This window comes from Pelmatolapia mariae, linkage group LG13 (genome assembly GCF_036321145.2).
Source record: "Pelmatolapia mariae isolate MD_Pm_ZW linkage group LG13, Pm_UMD_F_2, whole genome shotgun sequence".
NCBI lineage: Eukaryota > Metazoa > Chordata > Actinopteri > Cichliformes > Cichlidae > Pelmatolapia > Pelmatolapia mariae.
In genome coordinates, this window is record NC_086238.1 from 36,648,675 (window position 1) to 36,657,651 (window position 8,977).

Below are 8,977 nucleotides of genomic sequence, written 5' to 3' on the forward strand. Positions count from 1 at the left end.
ATTCAAATTAGTGCAGCATAAAGTCATTCATGAGGGGAAATTACAGTGAGAACATGTGGAGGCTGTTAGATGGATAACATAGTGAGTTCAGTGCATTGATGTGACATTGTCCTGAAGGATTTAGTCATTCTGTATGGTTAAAGAAATTGCAATGATTAATTCATATTTATTATAAATAATCCTAATTATATATCTTGCTTCAGTGTTTATGTCCTGTGTAACTAAAAATACATTCTAATTTAGTTTTATACATTGATTAATGACCTGCAGAATCCCCTTATCATATTAGGTGTCCATAATTGTCACTTAAAGTCGAGCTTTATGCTTTCTCCATCTTGAAAGTGATTACATCCTTGCATTACATACTTTAGGGTCATTTTTTGCAGGCGGTTTCTGAGAGAGAACAGGCAGATTTAGAATATAACATGCAGCGTTCTATAGATGGATGCATAAAAAGATAAAAAATTACATGTATGTGCTAACTTTCTAAACACTTTGTTACATTTATGATAAATGGATTTGAAAGTAGATAAAACACATTTATGTCAGCCTTGGCTCATTAAAGTTCTTGTCTTTAAATTAACTGTGTATGTTTCAGGTACTGCACTCTCAAAGACTGAATGAACCAGCATTGCAGCCATGGGTCATAGTGAGCATCACAGGGAAGGTTGAAGCCGCCCACTGCACCTGTATGGCCGGAGTCGTGGAGACCTGCAGCCATGTCGCTGCTCTTCTGTTTAAAGTAGAAGCAACAGTGTTGATCCGTGGCATAAGGACTGTTACAGATGAACCTGCATACTGGGTTTATCTAGGGGGTCTAGATTTATGCCAGAAGTGCATTGCCATGTAAATAATTGGCATTTATTGAATATGTACTTACTAAGTACCACTGTTAGAAGTTGAATAAAGAAACAAACAAGTTTTTGCCTTTTTTTAAAATGAAAACCACTTTATAATTACAAAGGGCGGGTCGTTGGGATTTTATCAAATCTCCTTCAGCAACTCCATGGGGGAATAAAAGAATTTTAATTGGAGGGACACCGGTTGACTGGTTACAGTGGCGTAAGGCAGGCATCCTCTATGTATCAGATTTCTTTGACTGTGGGACCAAATGTTTTTTAAGCTTTGATCAAGTTGTGGAGTTATATAAGTTGAAGTGTAATCAATTCTGCAGATATGTTCAAATACATAGTTCATTATCGAAGTGGCTGGGAACCCCCTTGAGTTGTCCTGTGGGCAGCCGTGTGGAAGTCCTGCTATCAAGATCATCCTTGGCTAAAGGTATCACTTCTAAGATTTATCATTTATTGCAAGATCGGTCAGCTGACCCTCTTCTTAAAGTTAAGGGCTATTGGGCCCAGGACATGGCATTGGACATATCTTCAGTTGAATGGGATTCATGTCTCCATAATGTTAATACTATGTATAAAGAAATAGGCAGTAGATTTTCCAACTTAAGATAATCCATAGGTGGCATCAAACACCGCAACAACTGTATAAATGGAACTTGGCCCCCCACAGACGATTTTTGGAGATGTGACGGTCAAAATGCTTCGATTTTACATATCTTATGGAGCTGTTCGGCACTTCGCAACTGGTGGGAAAACATAATGGAGGTAATTTTCCATGTTTTGAAAAGAAGATTTGGTATCTCACCAAAATTGTCCATACTTGGCATAACTACAGAACCTTCTAATGGACACTTTTCCAGCTGTACCAAAAAAAAAGAAAAAAAAAGGATTGTCCTGGCTCTTACTCTGGCAAAACAGGTCTTGTTAAGACATTGGCGGAAAAAGAAACCCCCTCCTTATGAGGAGTGGCTAATGACGATGGAGAACTTGGCATCTTATGAAAAAGTGACTTATGGTCTATTAGATAAATTGCATCAGTATGATTGTATTTGGTGCCCCTTTACTAGCTGGCTTTCTGTAACTTGAACAGAGGGGTAAGGAGAGAGTGGTTGGTATGGGGATTGGTATGCGAAGAAAGAATATGATAACTGTTTGTTTTTTTGTTTTGTATTTTTTTCTAGTTTTGTTATTGAAGTTCAAAATGAAATATAAATTGTTGAAGATAAAAAAAAAACAGTTTATAGAACATCACATCAGTTACAATGTAGAATCAAAGTCGATTATAGTTTACAAATGACAGAATGTTTACATATAATCATGACAGCATTTACATAATATCACCCACTACTAACATTCTGTAATTTACTGTATCTTTTGAAAAATTATCACTATATGCACAGCACAAGACTTTTAAGAGTATTTAACAATTACAATGGTTTTACTACCACACTGGGGCACATGTTCACCAAAACACAGCAAACCTTCACTATCTTATCCAGAAGGGTCATGTCTTCACCCTCACATGGAAGAAGTAATCTGATTGGCATGCTGGTATGTAGCATTTTGTACTTGTTGCACAAACTATCTATAACTCGCTTGACATGATTCCTTAAGTGGGCAACAGCTCTCATATCTCGTATGTCCTTGGCATCAAGTTGACAGAAGCCTTTTGTAAATGCAAGAATCTTAACCTCTGCACACATTATTCCCGCAGCATCTCTTATGTCAAAGCCTCTGTCAGCCAAAACGATTTTGGAGTGTCCCTTGTGTAGTGTTGGAACACAGTCAGGATTTGTTTCATCCATTTCATAGGCTGGTTTGCTGCAATAATGCCAAATAATTAGCAACTCTATAAATAGAAGGTAGTTCTGCAAAATCACTCATTAAGATGTTTGTTCTAATTTGCTATGACCTCAGAGTGCATTGAAAATAAAACTAATAGGCTATAAAGAGTAATATGAACTTATTTAGAACTTACCTGAATGAAAATGTCTGGAACACATCAATAGATGTCTGTGGATGGTAGAGAACTGGATATCAGCTCATCTCACAGCTGCTATCCAGGCTAGACGCCTTCTTTGGGTAACATTCGTTACATGAGCTGCCTCATGTTGCTTCCAGGTGGGGAAACATTGAAAAGATAAACCATTTTCAAACTTATTCCCTTGCCAGTCGTGCGATCTAACATTACAACCGATCACACATCAAGTACAAACCATAGCTGATGTTATTCGTGTGCTTTTGCTCCTCTAAATTGTTAGCGCTTTGTTTGGCCTACACTAATGGCGCCTCAACCAAAAATCCTGGCCACGCCCCCTCCTGCGACATCCAAAGCCCTATACCAAAACAGAAAACAAGGCAAGGCGAGCAGGGGCGAAACTAAAGTAAAACCTAAACTGGGACAAACTAGCATCAACTATGAAAACTGTGACTGGAAAACATTAACATGAATCTGAGCACAATCATGAAATAAACCTGAGATCTGAAGGGAGGCAAGCAGACGAACCGACACTGAACAGAAGGAGACAAAGAACTTAAATACACAGAAAGGTAACGAGGGAAGTGGAAACACCTGGGAAGCACAGCTGACACAAATGAACATAACAGCACAGGGGAAGTAAAACTGAACACACTGAACACGGAAACACAAGACTCTTCAACATAAAACAGGAAACATAATGGGATGTAGACATGACAGCACAAGTCTATATGTTGTCTTCCTTCTCTCACCCCAACTGGTCGCAGCACATGGCCCCGCCCCTCCCTGAGCCTGGTTCTGTCGGAGGTTTCTTCCTGTTAAAAGGGAGTTTTTCCTTCCCACTGTCGCCAAAGTGCTTGCTCATAGGGGGTCATATGATTGTTGGGGTTTTCTCTGTATTATTGTAGGGTCTACTGTACAATATAAAGCGCCTTGAGGCGACTGTTGTTGTGATTTGGCGCTATATAAATAAAATTGAATTGAATTGAATTGAATTGAGCGTGACAACGTGGACATGCAGACATGAAACACATGACAGACACAAAGAGAGACACATGGGAACAGGTAAGGGAGACAAAAGCGCGGACAGGAAAAGACTCATAAATAAGGAGACATTGAAGAAACATAAACTAGAATAAAACTCAACTAAACTCCAAGTAAATAACAACACAAGAACATAACATTCAAAAATCCAAATCAAAAATACAAAATAAACTCAAACCGCTGACCCCCAGCCCCCTGACAGTTACTTAGGTTGTAAAAATGTCATCCCTTTCGTGTCAAATTTGAGATGAATTCCCAAATCACACCGTATACTTCGTTATATTATGGCAAGAAGTGCACCCAAAACAAACAAACAAACAAAACACAACAAAGGGACAGGTTCATATTTATTTTATTTTAAAACTAAACTTCTGGAGGTGAATGAAGGGCAGCAGGAGTGCGCAGGCTGAGGAGGTGAATGTCATAAACAAGAGCGCTGTGGACTCAAGAGCAGACTCAATTGCTCGAACTATGTACAATTTTATTGAAGGGAAAAAGTTACTTAAACAAGGCTGGGTCTAACAGAAACTATACGCAGGAACTGAGGGGGACCAGAATACGGAGAAACGGACGTGGAACAACACGGGCGGGAACTTCTGCAAACACAGGAGAAAGGTTTTACTGATCTGGGAAACAATTAAAGGGCTGAGGTGAGTGGTACTAGTGGAGAGTCTTGCGCTTACTTGGAAACACCGGCTATCAGGCAGAGGAGGGGTTGCCGTGGGAGCATCCCAGGGATGGCTGAGAATGCGGGGAAGCTGGTCCAGGTTCCAGGGTGTCCAGGGGAGAGAGATCCACCGTTGATGCATGGGCAGGAGGGCAGGCCGAGGAGATGGTGAGTATGTAGTCCTAGGGTTCTAGGTAGACTGGAGAATGGAGTGGAAACAGAACCAGCGCTGCTGATGAGCACGATGGGTGATGTATCTGGAGAACACACTGGTGGTAGCAGGATGAAATGGCGGGGAGTGGCAGGCAGCGCTGGCTTAAAAACCCTCCAGATGGAGGCCCGGAAATTGGAAGCAGGTGATGAGCTGGCCAACTCCACCCCAGGGGATGGGCAACAGGAATCTGGACCACACCAGACCACACACTCCCACGGCATATGACAGTGAAGCACCAGAGAGTGCACTGTAAAAAAAAAAAATCCTAGAAAAACAGTAATATTTCGGCAGCTGGGGCGCCAAAATAATACCATAAAATAACAGAAAAGAACTTTCTCATAAAAATACGGTTATTTTCAGTAATGACAATACAGTTTGTTGCCCTAATTTTACATGGGATTTTGCCTTTTTCAAGTGCTTTTAAACATTAAATTAGGAACATTTTAATGTGATTAAACAATGAAATTACCTATAAACAAGGTCAATGAATGCGGCAATATGAATAATAATACTTAAATGTACAGAAATATACAGTTAACAGTTGGTTTAAATAATAATGGATTGCATTTATATAGCACTTTTCGAGACCCTCAAAGCGCTTTACAATTCCACTATTCATTCACTCTCACATTCACACACTGGTGGAGGCAGCTACAGTTGCAGCCACAGCTGCCCTGGGGCAGACTGACAGAGGCGAGGCTGCCAAATCGTGCCATCGGCCCCTCTGGCCATCACCAGTAGGTGGAAGGTGAACTTGCCCAAGGACACAACGACCAAGACTGTCCGAGCCGGGGCTCGAACCGGCAACCTTCTGATTACAAGACGAACTGCCAACTGTTGAGCTACGATCGCCCTAAATAACAATAATAATAATAATTTGATGTAAAAAAAGTTTATAAGAATCATTTTATATATTTTTCCATAGCATACATACATTTGAATTTAACAGTTCAATCTTTCAAATAATGGACAGATATTTGTGAAATCATGATACATTTGTGAATGTATTCTAACAATCTAAATATGCATATGTACAGACAGATACATTTAAAAAACAAGCAAATTATGTTTTATTACATTTACAGTGATTTTACGGTAATTTACATTTGAAATGTGAAATCAGTCTATTTATGTAAATTTAATGATATTCTAGAAAAACTACAAAACTGTAAAATACACAGTAAAATACTTTTATATTACAATTTCTTTTTACAGTGTAGAGGAATGCAGGCAGTGGGGCTTGGAAAGGACTCAACAGTGGGCCAGCAGGTAGGTGGGTGATGAGCAAGCAGGGTGACACTGGAGACACTGGAGTCTGAGGAACAGGAACCATGGTTGGTACAGTGATCATCACACAGAACCAATCAGGCTACAAAGTTGTTCTCGGTTAGAAACTGCCGCCGTTCATGCTTGTTGTAATGTTGGCTGTAAAAGTAAATCTATAAATTAATAGGAGGTTTTTCACTTCAACAGGTCCAGTGATGGTGGAAGATGGTTTGATTTCCAGTAACGAGATAAAACAAGAAGGATAAAGAAAGCTGTAAAACAAAATGTTTCTGTCAAATGTGCTTTAAGCTGTGGAAAATCTCTCTTTAAACTGTGACTGGAAAGTAGAAATAAAGGTGAAGAAGTGTGTGTCATGTGTATAGTGTCGTAACAAAATTCAGTGTTGGTTTGAAGTAACTATGTAGTAGACTATCAATAAAAGCTGCACCTGTAACCAGGGGGTTAAGTGGGATCTGTGGGTTCTGAGGTTTCCTTTGAAGATGTAGCACATTTATTGTAACACATTCATTACACCACCGGGTATCAAACGTAAGGCTCGCGGACCAGAAGTGGCTTGGCGGAGACTGCTGGACAGATTTAGAAAATGTGAACGAAGTCACAAATTTTGGACTTTTAACTGTGTTTTTGTAAGTTTTGTAGCTTTTCTTGCTGATAAAGACTTTTCACCATGGCCATGCATACTACAAGGTAGTTAAAACTTATAGAAAAGTTCCGTTTTTACAGAAATTTCAGTTAAAAACCCCAAAACATTTTCTGTGAACTACAAAGAATTAAAAAAATATATATACTGAACAGCTACTAAGAACCTTTGCCACAGTTGTACACATTTACACGTGTAGGACAACTGAGACGTGTTGTTGAAATCTTTAGCTTATATTAAGGCAGAAATCAAAACTTCTTTAGACTGACAGAATTTTTCCCTGGCCTGCCCCACTTCAAATATGTCCTCAGTATAGAACGAGTTAGACATCGATGCATTTCTATAAAGTGCTTAAAAAGGTTTACACCTGAAAAACCGTAATATAATTATTATTGTTATAATTCTATTAAAATGATTAATTACAGAGCTTGTCCATAATAGTGCATTTACCATTACAGAAACAGAAATAAACATATTTTTATAATGACCAATACTGTTAGTTTGCTGTGGCATTAAGCTTACATTGAATGGTGGTAACAAATAAATTTGTTTGTATAACTCCAGTTTACAATAACAGTCACCTCAGTTTAGTCTTTAAATATGTCTGATTAAAGTCTCCAGCTATGATGCTGACTCCACTGGGATATGCTGGGCGGCGTCTGTTCACAGCACTATACAGGCGTTCAAGGACTGTGCTAATGTTAGCATCTAGAGGAATGTTAACAGCTGTAACAACCACTACTGTTAGCTCTTTCAGCAGGGTCTAATGGTTACTACATTTATGGTCACTTCTATATTCAATAGCACTAGCTGTGTGCACACGACAAAGTCAGAATGCAGCACATGAAAAATGAACTTGGACAGTGTGTGGTATTAAATACTGATAATTAGTGAGTATATTAGAATATTATAGTTTTGTCTTTTGTGTCAGATACAAAAAGTAGGAATGGTCGTATCTATGATTTATTCTCATTTAAAATATGAACCATTAAATTCATTTTAAGAATAATTTCTTGGCGGTCACAGACAGTAAACCGATATTTCATTTTATGACAGTTTTAATATATATTTGTGAATTACTCGTGGTTTAGATTGACAGAGAGTGACACACTGCAGAGAGATGGTTCACAACCAATGTTTCTAAAGGAAAAAGGAAAATCATGTTACAGTGTAATTCTAGATTTGATAGCACTGATAGCAGATCAAGCTTTATGTTAATGGCTTTAGGGTGTGGCATAATCTAATTCTCAGTTTCTTCTCTTCACTTAGTGCTAATATCCTGTGCTTCACCACTCAAGGTCCGGTTGACTTGGGACAAATGTCAGACGCTTTAATTTTGTGTGACTCTTGCTCAAAGTGTGTGTTTCAGTCTCTTGTATGCCTTGCAGATGACTATAGGGGAAGAGAAAGCACATAGTCCAACATCTGGAGAAATACCAGTTGTTTGTTATGTTTTTGCACATCTAGTATGGTGATAACCCCTCACTGTCCAGAATCCTGCGATGTGATCAAGTTTTGCCCGTGAGTCTTGCAGGAGCGCCGTCCTCTGTACCAGAGGGAGAGATGAGTTATTGGTGAGCACAGAGAGAATGTGAGTATGATTAATGCAGGGAGGAGCGTGGAGTAAATGCTTACGTGTAAGATGGTGAGCAAAGGACCCTGGAGGGAAAGGGGAGTTACCAGGTGAGTGCCAGTGAGAGTAACCAAATGAAGAAAGATGTCTGCCTTTACCTTATATTTCCCACAGTTGGCAGCAACAGAGGATGCATGTTTAATAGGTAGTGGACCAGTGTCAGAGTGACAGTCCTAAGTACAGCCTGGTTGATTGCTGCTGACTCACTGCAGGTGAAGAGAGGCGGATACGCAAAACAGGAACACCCAGGGGTGGAACTGGAGCTTCAGGAGCCAGGGTGGAAAAATACACCAAAAGCACTGACACACAGTCTAGACCATGACAGGGGCCTGGGTCTTTATTCAATGAATTTCTATTTGTGTCTTTACTTGTCTATTGTCTTAATACATGCTCAATAATCCAGGTAAGGAAACATTTCATCATTGCAATCACAGCAGATGGTGAAAAAGGTACCTTTCCCCATGAGCTGTATTTTTAGTAGCTTCTGTTGCCCTCTTGTAAAAGAGATTTTAATATCAATGAGACTTTTACCTAGATTAATAAAGGATGAAATAGTTGCAGAGATAATGTGACAAAGAAGGACAAGACAACAGACAGGTCATAAATACAGTACAACAACATACACGTCTTCCTACCGGGAGACTTACATGCTCATGTAGGCAA